We start from the raw sequence: 14,094 nt of genomic DNA on the forward strand, positions 1-14,094 counted from the left end.
CGGCACTTCAAGTGCATGTCCAAGTACTTTTTAAAATGTGATGAGAGTTTCTGCCTCTACCACCCTGTCAGGCAGTGAGTTCCAGACCCCCACCACCCTCTGGGTGAAAACATTTCTCCTCAACTCCCCTCTAAGACTCCGACCAATTTCTTTAAATCTACGACCCCTGGTTGTGGACCCCTCTGCCAAGGGAAATAGGTCCTTCCTATCTCGGCCCCTCAGAATTTTATACACCTCAATCAGGTCTCCCCTCAGCCTCCTCGGTTCCAAAGAAAACAACCTCTTCCCCCCTGAGACATCTGCGTTCCTCCAATTCTGCCCTCTTGAGCATCCCTGATTATAATCGCTGCACCATCAGTGGCCGTGTCTTCTGTTGCCTCGGCCCTAAGCTCTGGAATTCCCTCCCTGAACCTCTCCGCCTCTCTTTCACAGAAAATAGGAGCAGGAGTCGGCCATTCGGCCCCTCGAGCCTGCTCCGCCATTCAATGAGATCCTGGCTGATCAAAACCCACCTCTGTGACCAAGCTTTTGGCCATCTGCCCTAATTTCTCCTTCTGTGGCTCGGGGTCACATTTTTCAATGTCTTACAATCCTCCTGTGCAGCACCTTGGGACGATTTCCTACGTTAAAGGCGCTATAGAAATACAGGTTGTTGTTGTTCCCATTGTTGGAGGTGAGCTCTGAACAGGCCCCGCCCCATCCCCTACGCCTCTCCAAAGTGAGCGAGGGCTCTGAACAGGCCCCGCCCCTCCCCCTACACTGCATGCGCCGCTCCAAGGTGAGCGCGTGCTCTGAACAGGCCCCGCCCCACCCCCTACTCCACATGCGCCACTCCAAGCTGAGCGCAGGCTCTGAACAGGCCGCACCCCCTCCCTTACTCCACATGCGCCGCTCCAAGGTGAGCGCAGGCTCTGAACAGGCCCCGCCCCAATCCCCTACTCCACATGCGCCGCTCCAAGGTGAGCGCAGGCTCTGAACAGGCCCCAACCCCTCCTCTACTCCGCATGCGCCGCTCCAAGGTGAGCGCGGGCTCTGAACAGGCCCCGCCCCATCCCCCTACTTCGCATGCGTCTCTCCAAAGTGAGCGCGGGCTCTGAACAGGCCCCGCCCCTCCCCCTACACTGCAGGCGCTGCTCCAAGGTGAGCGCGGGCTCTGAACAGGCCCCGCCCCCACCACCTACTCCGCATGTGCCGCTCCAAGCTGAGCGCGGGTTTTGAACAGGCCCCACCCCCTCCCCCTACTCCGCATGCGCTGCTCCAAGGTGAGCGCAGGCTCTGAACAGGCCCCGCCCCCTCCCCCTACACTGCATGCGCCACTCCAAAGTGAGCGCGGGCTCTAAACATGCCCCGCCCCCTCCCCCGACTCCGCATGCGCCGCTCCAAGGTGAGTGCGGGCTCTGAACAGGCCCCGCCCACTCCCCCTACTCCGCATGCACCGCTCCAAGGTGAGCGCAGGCTCTGAACAGGCCCCTCCCCCTACTCCGCATGCGCCGCTCCAAGGTGAGCGCGGGCTCTGAACAGGCCCCGCCCCCTCCCCCTGCACCGCATGCGCCGCTCCAAGGTGAGCGCGGGCTCTGATCAGGCCCCGCCCACTCCCCCTACTCCGCACGCGCCGCTCCAAGGTGAGCGCGGGCTCTGATCAGGCCCCGCCCACTCCCCCTACTCCGCACGCGCCGCTCCAAGGTGAGCGCGGGCTCTGAACATGCCCCGCCCCTCCCCCTATTCCGCATGCGCCGCTCCAAGGTGAGCGCGGGCTCTGAACAGGCCCCGCCCACTCCCCCTACTCCGCATGCACCGCTCCAAGGTGAGCGCAGGCTCGAAAGAGGCCCCGCCCCCTCCCCCTGCACCGCATGCGTCGCTCCAAGGTGAGCGTGGCCTCTGAACAGGCCCGGCCCCCTCTCCCTACTCTGCATGGGCCACCGGGCCCCGCTCCCGAGGATGAGCCGCTACCGCGCCTGCGCAGGGCCTCGCATTCTGGGGAAGGCCCGGGCAACCGCGAGAGTCCGGATCACCGGCGGAAAGTGAGTTTTATCAGGGTTTTTTTATACATAGCGGAGAGAAGCGCAGGCGGGGAGATAAATAAACAGAAAATACAAACCGCACTGTCCCAGCGCCCTCCCGGCACCGAGCGGAGCGGATTGAGCGGCCGCAGCCCCGTGTCTTCTGCAGGGAGCCGGACTGGGGCACGTCATCAACTCCACGGCGGTGACTGACGGGAGCTCCGACCAATAGGGAGAGAGCGGGCGGAGCTCGGAGGACTGAGGTGGCGGCGGGTCCTGCAACCAATCGGGGTGTCCGTGGGGCGGGACTTCCGCCGCCTGCTTCTCCCGCTGCTGAGACAAGCGGAATGCAGCAGAGGGCGCTCTTCTGAGTTTGAGGCTCAGGCCTGTTAGTGGAGCAGTGCAGAGGGAACTTTACTCTGCACTGGGCTTTACTCCCTCAGCACTGCACTGGAGGGGCAGCACAGAGTTTTAGACTCGAGTCTCTGGAGTGGGACTTCAACCCACAACCTTCTGACTCAGAGGAGAGTGCTGCCGCCTGAGGCACGGCTGACACTCTGTATCTAACCCGTGCTGTACCTGCCCTGGGAGTGTTTGATGGGACAATGTAGAGGGAGCTTTACTCTGTATCTAACCCGTGCTGTACCTGCCCTGGGAGTGTGTGATGGGACAGTGTAGAGGGAGTTTTACTCTGTATATAACCCGTGCTGCACCTGCCCTGGTAGTGTTTCAATGGACAGTGTAGAGGGAGCTTTACTCTGTATCTAACCCGTGCTGTACCTGCCCTGGGAGTGTGTGATGGGACAGTGTAGAGGTAGCTTTACTCTGTATCTAACCCGTGCTGTACCTGCCCTGGGAGTGTTTGATGGGACAGTGTGGAGGGAGCTTTACTCTGTATCTAACCCGTGCTGTACCTGCCCTGGGAGTGTTTGATGGGACAGTGTAGAGGGAGCTTTACTCTGTATCTAACCCATGCTGTACCTGCCCTGGGAGTGTTTGATGGGACAGTGTAGAGGGAGCTTTACTCTGTATCTAACCCGTGCTGTACCTGCCTTGGGAGCGTTTGATGGGACAGTGTACAAGAAGCTTTACTCTGTATCTAACCCGTGTTGTACCTGCCCTGGGAGTGTTTGATGGGACAGTGTAGAGTGAGATTTACTCTCTATCTAACCCGTGCTCTACCTGCCCTCATGAGCAAATTTGGCTAGGGTAAATAAAATCAGAGAGTTAAATGCGTGGCTCAAAGACTGGTGTGGGAGAAATGGGTTTTGCTTCTTGGGACACTGGCAGCAGTACTGGGACAGGAGAAAGCTGTTCCGTTGGGACGGAGTTCACTTGGCCAGTGTTGGGACTAGAATCCTCGTGAATCGAATAACTAGGGCTGTAGAGAGGGCTTTAAACTAATTAGTGGGGGGGAGGTTTCAAGAGAGCGAAAAATAAAAATGTCAGCGGAGAAGGCAATAGAGCAAGGTAGCAGTGGAGGAATTAAAAACCAGAGCATGTCAGGAAGGGACAGAATATATAAAGATAAAGGTAAAGTTGTAAAGGGGGTAAAAGCAGGAATAAATTGTCACAAAACATATTTTAAAGTTCTTTATCTGAAAGCACGCAGCATTCGTAACAAAATAGATGCGTTGACGGTACAAATAACTCCACATTGGTATGATCTGGTGGCCATTACGGAGACATGGCTGCAGGGTGACCATGACTGGCAACTAAACATTGAGGGGTATTTGACTATTAGGAAGGACAGCCAGGAAGGAAAAGGAGGTGGGGTGGCTGTGTTAATAAAGGATGGAATCACTGCAATAGTGAGAAATGATATTGGGTCAAAGGATCAGGATAGTGAAACGGTTTGGGTGGAAATAAGGAATAATAAGGGGAAAAAGTCACGAGTGGGCGTAGTCTATAGGCCTCCTAACAGTTGCAACTCTATTGGTCGGAGTATAAATCAGGAAATAGTTGGGGCTTGTAATAAGGGAACAGCTATAACCATGGGAGATTTTAACTTTCATATTGACTGGACAAATCAAATTGGGCAGAGCAGCCTTGAGGAAGAGTTCATAGAGTGCATTAGGGACGGGTTCCTTGAGCAGTATGTTACTGAAATAACCAGGCTCTCTTGAAACCTCCCCGCCACTAATTAGTTTAAAGCCCTCTCTACAGCCCTAGTTATTTGATTCACCAGGATTCTAGTCCCAGCACTGGCCAAGTGAACTCCGTCCCAACGGAACAGCTCTCTCCTGTCCCAATACTGGTGCCAGTGTCCCAAGAAGCAAAACCCATTTCTCCGACACCAGTCTTTGAGCCACGCATTTAACTCTCTGATTTTATTTACCCTAGCCAAGTTTGCTCATGAGGGCAGGTAGAGCACGGGTTAGATACAGAGTAAAGTTCCCTCTACACTGTCCAAGGCAATCTTAGATCTGGTCCTGTGTAATGAGACAGGATTAATAAAAAATGTCCTAGTAAAGGATCCCCTTGGAATGAGTGACCATAACATGGTTGAATTCCAAATTCAGTTGGAGGGTGAGAGAGTTGGATCTCAAACCAGCATACTAAGCTTAAATAAAGGAGACTATGAAGGTATGAGAGCAGAGTTGACTAAAGTGGACTGGGAAAATAGATTAAGGTGTAAGACGGTACATGAGCAGTGGTGTACATTCAAGGAGATATTTCACAACTTTCAAGAAGAATATATTCCACTGAGGAAAAAGGGGCGTAAAAGAAAAGACAGCCATCCGTGGCTAATAAAGTAATAAAGGATAGTATCCGACTGAAAACAAGGGCATATAAAGTAGCCAAATCTAGTGGGAGGATAGAAGATTGGGAAGTATTTAAAAGCCAGCAAAGAATAACTAAAACATTAATTAAGAAAGGGAAGATAGATTATGAAAGTAAACTAGCAAAAAATATAAAAACAGATAGCAAGAGTTTCTACAGTTATATAAAAAGAAAAAGGGTGGCTAAAGTGAATGTTGGTCCCTGAGAGGACGAGACTGGGAAGTTAGTAGTGGGGAACATGGAGATGGCAAAAACGCTGAACAAATATTTTGTATCAGTCTTTACAGTAGACGACACTAAAAATATCCCAACACTGGAGAAACAGGGGGCTATGGGGGGGAGGAGCTAAACACGATTAAAATCACTCAGGAGATGGTACTCGGTAAGATAATGGGACTTAAGGCGGATAAATCCCCTGGACCTGATGGCTTACATCCTAGGGTCTTGAGACAGGTAGCGGTGGGGATTGCGGATGCATTGGTGGTAATTTTCCAAAACTCCCTAGATTCAGGCAAAGTCCCAGCAGATTGGAAAACTGCTAATGTAATGCCCTTATTTAAAAAGGGAGGTAGACAAAAGGTTGGAAACTATTGACCAGTTAGCCTAACATCTGTGGTTGGTAAAATGTTGGAGTCCATTATTAAGGAAGCAGTAACAGGACATTTGGATAAGCATAATTTAATCGGGCAGAGTCAGCATGGTTTTATAAAGGGGAAGTCATGTTTGACAAATTTGCTCGAATTCTTTGAGGATGTAACAAACAGGGTGGATAAAGGGGAACCAGTGGATGTGGTGTATTTGGACTTCCAAAAGGCATTTGACAAGGTGCCACACAAAAGATTACTGCACAAGATAAAAAATCATGGGATTGGGGGTAATATACTGGCATGGGTGGAAGATTGGCCATCTAACAGAAAACAGAGAGTTGGAATAAATGGTTCATTCTCGGGTTGGCAATCAGTAACTAGTGGTGTTCCGCAGGGGTCAGTGCTGGGACCCCAACTCTTTACAATCTATATTAACGATTTGGAGGAGGGGACCGAGTGCAACATATCCAAGTTTGCCGACGATACAAAGATGGGAGGGAAAGCAGTGAGTGAGGAGGACAGAAAAAACCTGCAAAAGGACATAGACAGGCTAAGTGAGTGGGCAGAAATTTGGCAGATGGAATATAATGTTGGAAAGTGGGAGGTTATGCACTTTGGCAGAAAAAATCAAAGAGCAAGTTATTATCTAAATGGAGAGAAACTGCAAAGTGCTACAGTACAAAGGGATCTGGGGGTCCTGGTGCATGAAACACAGAAGGTTAGTATGCAGGTACAGCAGGTGATCAGGAAGGCCAATGGAATCTTGGCTTTTATTGCAAGGGGGATAGAGTATAAAAGCAGGGAAGTCTTGCTTCAGTTATACAGGGTACTGGTGAGGCCACACCTGGAATATTGCGTACAGTTTTGGTTTACATATTTAAAAGATATACTTGCTCTCGAGGCAGTTCAGAGAAGGTTCACTCGGTTGATTCCGGAGATGAGGGGGTTGACTTATGAGGAAAGGTTGAGTAGGTTGGGCATCTACTCATTGGAATTCAGAAGAATGAGAGGCGATATTATCAAAACATATAAGATTGTGAGGGGGCTTGATCGGGTGGATGCGGGGATGATGTTTCCACTGATGGGTGAAACTAGAACTAGGGGGCATAATCTTAGAATAAGGGGCTGCCGTTTCAAAACTGAGATGAGGAGAAACTTCTTCACTCAGGGTGGTAAATCTATGGAATTTGCTACCCCAGAGAGCTGTGGAAGCTGCGACATTAAATAAATTTAAAACGGAGATAAACAGTTTCCTAACTGATAAGGGAATTAGGGGTTACGGGGAGCGGGCAGGGAAGTGGACGTGAGTTTAGGTTCAGATCAGCCATGATCCTATTGAATGGTGGAGCAGGCCCGAGGGGCCGTATGGCCTACTTCTGCTCCTACTTCTTATGTTCTTATGTTCTTTTTCTCTTCACATATCTATAAAAGCTTTTACAGTCAGTTTTTATGTTCCCTGCAAACTTACTCTCATATTCTATTTTCCCTGCAAACTTACTCTCATATTCTATTTTCCCCTTCTTAATTAATCCCTTTGTCCTCCTTTGTTGAATCCTAAACTGCTCCCAATCCTCAGATTTACTGCTTTTTCTGGCCAATTTATATGTCGTCTCCTTGGATCTTCTGCTATCCCTAATTTCCCTTGTTAGCCACGGTTGAGTCACCTCTTTTGTTTTATTTTTATGCCAAACTGGGATGAACAAATTCTGTAGTTCATCCATGCGGTCTTTGAATGTTTGCCATTGCCTGTCCATCGTGAACCCTTTGAGTGACATTCCCCAATCAATCCTACCCAACTTGCTCCTCAGACCATCGTAGTTTCCTTTATTTAAATTTAGGACCCTAATCTCTGAGTCAACAACTTCATTCTCCATCTTAATGAAACATAGAAACATAGAAGATCGGAGCAGGAGCAGGCCATTCGGCCCTTCGAGCCTGCTCCGCCATTCAACGAGATCATGGCTGATCATCCAAACCCTAGCACCCGGTCGCTACACCGACAGCCAGCCCACCCAAGCCCTATCCCCGTAACCCCACGTATTTAATCCCCCCTAACACTAAGGGACAATTTTTATCATAGCCAATCAACGTAACCCGCACATCTTTGGACTGTGGGAGGAAACAGGAGCACCCGGAGAAAACCCACGCAAACACGGGGAGAATGTGCAAACTCCACACAGACAGTCACCCGAGGCCGGATTTGAACCCGGGTCCCTGGCGCTGTGAGGCAACAGTGCTAATTCGATCATATTATGATCACTCCAACCCAAGGGGCCTCATACAACAAGATTGCTAATTAATCCTTTCTCGTTACATAATACCCAGTCTAAGATGGCCTGGTCTCTGGTTGGATCCTCGACATATTGGTCCAGGAAACCATCCCGTAAACACTCAAGGAATTCCTCCTCCACAGTAGAGGACATGAGATGGGGGGAGGTAGTCCCTTTAAATGTGGAGGAGGTGGGTGTCCCTTTAAATGTGGCAGGGTGGATGTCCCTTTAAATGTGGAGGGGGTGTGTGTCCCTTTAAATGTAGAGGGGGTGGGTGTCCCTTTAAATGTGCAGGGTGTGGGTGTGGAGTTTGCACATTCTCCCTGTGTCTGCGTGGGTTTCCTCCGGGTGCTCCGGTTTCCTCCCACAGTCCAAAGATGTGCGGGTTAGGTTGATTTGGCTATGATAAATTGACCCTTCCTGTTAGGGGATTAAATACGTGGGGTTACGGGGATAGGGTGGGATATGTGTCGGTGCAGGCTCGATGGGCCGAAATGGCCTCTATCTGCACTGTGGGGATTCTGTGTGATTCTGTGTGTGGGTGGGTGTCCCTTTAAATGTGGAGAGGCGGGGCCGCGCATGCTCATTTGGCCCCAACACAAAACGAGGCTGCCAGTGCGCCGCCTCTGAGGAGAAGACGGAAGTTGGCCCGGGGAAGAGGCGGAATCAGCGGCCGGGGTAAAGTGTTGGGGAATCGATTTAAATCGAGGTGAAGGGGGAGCGGAGAGCGAGATTATAAAGAAAAATACCAGAAAAAGCAAACCTGAGAGTCGGGCGGGCGGGACATCCGCGGACGCCGAACGGAGCGGTTTCATCCGCGCGGGGTGGCGGAGTGAGCCGGAACAATGTGATTCTGACTGACGGGAGCGCTGACCAATAGGAACAGGGCTGAGCTGGGAGGACTGAACTGGGCGGCCTGGTCCTCCAACCAATGGCGGCGCGGCAAGGGGGCGGGACCTTCCTCCCTGAGGCTGGGGCCCGATAGTGACGTCATCAGAGGAAGAGGCTTCGCTCGGTGCCGGGAGGGCGCTGGGACGGTGCGGTTTGTATTTTCTTTTTATTTATCTTCCCGCCCGCGCTTCTCTCCGCTATATTAAAAAAAAACCCTCATAAAACTCACTTTTCGCCGGTGATCCGGACTCTCGCGGTTGCCCGGGCCTTCCACAGAATCCGAGGCCTTGCGCAGGCGCGGAGCGGCTCATCCTCGGGAGCGGGGCCCGGCGGCGCATGCGGAGTAGGGGAAGGGGGCGGGGCCTGTTCAGAGGGGGAGGATGATTGACAGGGGCACAGGGTGTGTGCTGAGCATGCGCGGTGCGGGCCGGGCGCCTGTGGAGCAGGAGAGGGCGGGGCCATGGGGCGCATGCGCGGGGTCAGCTGCAACTTTAGAGTCACAAAGGGACCGAGTGTCTTCAAATCTCTCCCTTCCTCTTCTAATTTCCTGTAAAACCAGTTTATAAAAGTCATCATTGAAAGTACAGCACAGTGACATAGTGGTTAGCACTGTTGCCTCACAGCGCCAGGGACCCGGGTTCGAATCCGGCCTCGGGTGACTGCGTGGAGTTTGCACATTCTCCCCGTGTTTGCGTGGGTTTTCTCCGGGTGCTCCGGTTTCCTCCCACAGTCCAAAGATGTGCGGGTTAGGTTGATTGGCTATGATAAATTGACCCTTAGTGTTAGGGGGATTAAATACGTGGGGTTACGGGGATAGGGTGGGATATGTGTTGGTGTAGGGGTTGCGGGGATCGGGTGGGATATGTGTCGGTGCAGGCTCGATGGGCCGAAATGGCCTCTATCTGCACTGTGGGGTTTCTGTGATTCTGTGATTCTGTGATAGGACCCGGGCCCAGGGCCTGATTGACGGGAGCTTCCGACCAATAGGGAGCGAGCGGGGCGGGGCTGGAGGAGCGAGCCGGCGGCGGGTCCTCCAACCAATCGGGGAGCCCGAGGGGTGGGACTTGCGCCGGCTGATTGGGACAGAGGAGGCTGACGGGAGATTTAATTTAAATGAATTTAATTTCCCGCCTGCTCCAACCGCCCACCCTGCAACGTCACGACGTCGCCGGCGTGCACTGACTGACACTGAGCTCTCCACCAATGAGCGAGGGAGGCCTGGTCAGAATCTGTGATCCTGGGAAAGTTTATTTTTAATGTTCCTTTCCCATTTTACAGCTCAAACTAATTTTATTTTACAGAAGATACTTGTTTTAAATATAGAAACATAGAAGATAGGAGCAGGAGTAGGCCATTCGACCCTTCGAGCCTGCTCCGCCATTCAATGCGATCAAGGCTGATCATAAAAAAAGCTGTTTGTTTTTAAATTGATGGAACAGAAACAAGAAACCCTGTGGAGCAAATGTGAGTAAAAATATTTTTTCTCCCTGAATTAATTTTTTTAATATTAATTTTGTGCGTTTTTAATTATTAATTTCAAGCACTTTAAGAGAAATATGGGAGTGGTGGGGGTTCTCTTAAAGGGACAGGCGCTCTCTTTTTCTATGAGATTTTCATTAAAAATCCCCGTGGATGACCGATTTTAAAGGGACAGCGTCTCCCTTTTTTTATAATGTATATTTAAGAGACTGACATTTAAAGTAGGGCTAATCCCCTGCTCCCCTGAGTGCTTGGTGAGAAATCAGGTGCTGTTTGCTCTCGCCCCCTCCCAATTTTCTGCCAAGGGACAGAAAGCAGAGAGTAGTGGTGAACGGTTTCTTTTCAGACTGGAGGGAGGTAAACAGTGATGTTCCCCAGGGGTCGGTATTAGGATCAATGTTCCCTCTTTTTTTTTTAGGTGTGTGGCCCCTTTAACGGGCTGCACGGCCCATTCAAATTTCTGCGCATGCGCGTTTATTCCATTTATAGGGCGGTGAGCCGGCTGCGCGGGACCTCCAGACCGCTGCGTGGCCGCGCAACTTAACGTGAACATTGATTCGGACCACTGCTTTTTTTGATATATATCAATGACCTGGACTTGGGGATCCAGGGCAAAATTTCAAAATTTACAGATGACACGAAACTCAAATGTAGCAAACAATGAGGATAGTAACAGACTTCAGGAGGATGTAGCCAGACTGGTGAAATGGGCAGAAACGTGGCAGATTAAATTTAATGTAGAGAAGTGTGAAGTGATTCATTTTGGCAGGAAGAATGAGGAGAGGCAATATAAACTAAATGGTCCAGTTTTAAAGAGGGTGCAGGAACAGAGAGGCCTCGGGGTGTATGGACACAAATCTTAGAAGGTGGCAGGACAAGTTGAGAAGGCTGTTAAAAAGCATACAGGATCCTTGACTTTATTAATAGAGGAATAGAGGACAAAAGCAAGCAGGTTATGCTAAGCCTTTATAAAACACTGGCTAGGCTTCCGCTGGGCACCACACTTTAGGAAGGATGTCAAGGCCTTAGAGAGGGTGCAGAAGAAATTTACGAGAATGGGACCAGGGATGAGGGACTTGAGTTACGTGGAGAGACGGGAGAAGCTGGGGTTGTTCTCCTTAAGCAAAGAAGATTAAGAGGAGATTTGATAGAGTTGTTCAAAATCAGGATGGATTTTGAGAGAGTAAATAAGGAGAAACCGTTTCCAATGGCTGAAGGGACAGAAACCAGATTTAAGGCGATTGGCAAAAGAACCAGAGGTGAGATGAGGAAACAGATTTTTACACCAAGTTGTTGTGATCTGGAATGCACTGCCTGAAAGGGCGGTGGAAGCAGATTCAATCGTCACTTTCATAAAGAAGTGGGTAAATACTTGAAGGGGAGACATTTACAGGGCGAGGGGGAAAGAGCAGGGGGGAGTGGGACTAATCGGAGAGCTCGACCAAAGAGCCGGCACAGGCATGGTGGGCCGAATGGCCTCCTTCTGTGCTGTTTCATTCGATGGTTCCGTCCCCATAATGAGACATTCTCAGCCCCGGTGTCCTCCTGGTGAATCGGCCCTGCACCCCCTCCGAGGTCAGTGTGTCCCTTTCTGAGGTGCGGTGCCTGAAACTGAAGGCAGTCCTCCGGATGGGGCCTGAGCAAGGCTCTGAACAGCTGAGGCATGGCTGTGGATATCTGGAGTTGTGGTGTAGACAGTCCGACCATGTCAAGTTAAGTGGGTGGCGATCAGGAGCAGGTGCCCTTTCCTCCCAGGGTGCTGTCACACTAAATTAGGGCTCATGGGATTGGGGGTAATATTAGCATGGATTGAGGACTGGTTAACGGTCAGAAAACAGAGAGTAGGAATAAATGGCTCATTTTCGGGCTGGCAGGCTGTAACTAGTGGGGTCCCGCAAGGATCATTACTGGGGCCTCAGCTATTCACAATCTCCATCAATGACTTAGATGAGGGGACCGAGTGCAATGTATCCAAGTTTGCTGACGATACAAAGCTAGGTGGGAAAATAAGTTGTGAGGAGGAGACAAAGAGGCTGCAAAGGGATATAGACAGGTTAAGTGAATGGGCAAGAACATGGCAGATGGAATATAATGTGGAGAAGTGGGAAGTTATCTGCTTTGAACATAAGAAATAGGAGCAGGAATAGGCCACTTGGCCCCTCGAGCCTGCTCCGCCATTCAATAAGATCATGGCTGATCTTGGGCTCAAAGCCACTTCCCCGCCCGCTCCCGAGCACCCTTCGTGTTGAGTCTGTGCTTTCAAATGTAGTTATGCTGAATAACTGGACACAGACAACAGAAATACTTAAACAGGTCTTTAGTAACTGAGGGTCAGGGCTGAACTGGAATACACTTTGCTCCACAGGGTTTATATACCGGTGTGGTCACCACCGGTACTACAATGTACAGGAGCCATCAAAAAGTAGTCCATCACCTTAAGGTATCCTCTTAAGGTGGTACAGGTTACATACACTACAATTCCTCCCCTTTTAGCTTAACAGTGTACACCCCAATTTAAACAATACATGGATAACATGTATACAACTTTCACACAAAACTGTTCAAAGATTCAGTCTCTGAGGAGGCCTCCTGATCCGGGCCGGATAACGCCTTTCAGGGGTCTCTGGTTCTCGTTGCTGGGGTGACTGATCCATTTGATCTCCTATGGATTGAACATCATCATGTACATACGAGTCTGAGGTAGATGCTACAGGCTCAATAACTTCTTCAACTGGTGTCTCTGCCGTAGACATGGGGTCGACCCTTGTTCTCGATTCCACAAGTTGGTCAGCATGACGACGTATTACGTTCTCTCCAATGTCTACCGTGTACATCAAGGGTCCTTGTCGGGCACGAATTGTTCCGGATTGCCATTTATCATTCCTATAGTCCCTGGCCAACACTGGTTGTCCTATTTCGAAACTCCGAGTGGCCTTGTTATTTACGTGCTGGAATTGCTTGTTTTCGACTTCCCTACGCACATTGGGTTTTAACAAATCCAACCGGGACCGCAACCTCCTGTTATAGAACATTATGGCAGGGCTTTGATTTGTCACTGCATGCGTGGCGTTTCGATATGCCATCAGGAAATTGTCCACCTTGTGTTGCAGTGGAATATGGTCTTCGCTCATGGCCTTTATCGCCTTTTTGAACGTTTGTACAAATCTCTCGGCCAACCCATTGGTAACCGGATGATATGGGGCAGATGTATAGTGTTTCACCCCATTCTTTTTCATGAATTTCTGGAATTCTTCTGACACGAACTGTGGTCCATTATCTGAACATATTTGTTCCGGCAACCCATTCCTTGCAAATATGGTTCTTAGAACTGCAATTGTCTTTTCAGAGGTAGTGGTCGACATCTTAATCACTTCTGGCCATTTAGAATGTGTGTCTACCGCTATCAAAAACATGGAATCCATGAATGGACCTGCAAAGTCGATATGCACACGTTGCCATGGGGTTGAAGGCCATTCCCACGGATGCAGCGGTGCAATTGGAGGTACGTTTTGAACTTTTTGGCACCCTGAGCAGCTTTTAGTCAGATCCTCTATTTGTTTGTCGATACCTGGCCACCACACATAAGCCCTAGCAAGGCTTTTCATCTTGACTCCCCCCAGATGACCTTCATGCAGTTCCTTCAGAACTCTCTCCCTTAATTTAGGAGGAATAATCACCCTTGTTCCATACATCAATGTTCCTTGACAGATGGACAGCTGTTCTCGTCTGGCTGAGAATGCTGGTAACAGTGGGTCGCCATGTGCTGGCCATCCCTTCACTGTCAAATCGTAGACCCGAGACAGTGTCAGGTCGTTTCGGGTCTCTCTCTCAATACTCGCATTGGTGACTGGTAAGCATTCGATGATGGTCGAGTGAAATATCTCGACAGGGTCAACTGCCGGTGCCTCTTCCGCTGTAGGTAGTGGCAGGCGTGACAGCCCATCAGCATTACCATGTTGCTTTGTACCTTTGAATTCGATATCATATTGATGTGCCCCTAGGAAAAGGGACCATCTCTGAAGCCTCTGCGCCGTCATAACCGGAACACCCTTCTTAGGGTTAAAAATGGAAACCAACGGCTGG

The 14,094-nt window shown here is 50.2% G+C and overlaps 1 long non-coding RNA gene across 2 annotated transcripts; it reads left to right on the forward strand.

Annotated features, from left to right (window-relative positions):
- Window positions 1–8,160: 8,160 nt before the first annotated feature.
- LOC147084055 (uncharacterized) lies at window positions 8,161–13,670 on the forward strand. 2 transcript variants are annotated; one of them, XR_015075927.1, is made up of 3 exons: window positions 8,161–8,319; window positions 9,834–9,996; window positions 13,358–13,670. It is a non-coding gene; the product is annotated as an uncharacterized LOC147084055 (long non-coding RNA). The 2 variants fall into 2 exon arrangements; XR_015075928.1 differs by lacking the exon at window positions 8,161–8,319 and adding an exon at window positions 8,338–8,678.
- The last annotated feature ends 424 nt before the right edge of the window (window positions 13,671–14,094 follow it).

The sequence above is a fragment of the Somniosus microcephalus genome, unplaced genomic scaffold (genome assembly GCF_052327205.1).
Source record: "Somniosus microcephalus isolate GS21.2 unplaced genomic scaffold, FLI_Smic_1.0 scaffold4, whole genome shotgun sequence".
In the NCBI taxonomy this organism is placed as follows: Eukaryota; Metazoa; Chordata; class Chondrichthyes; order Squaliformes; family Somniosidae; genus Somniosus; species Somniosus microcephalus.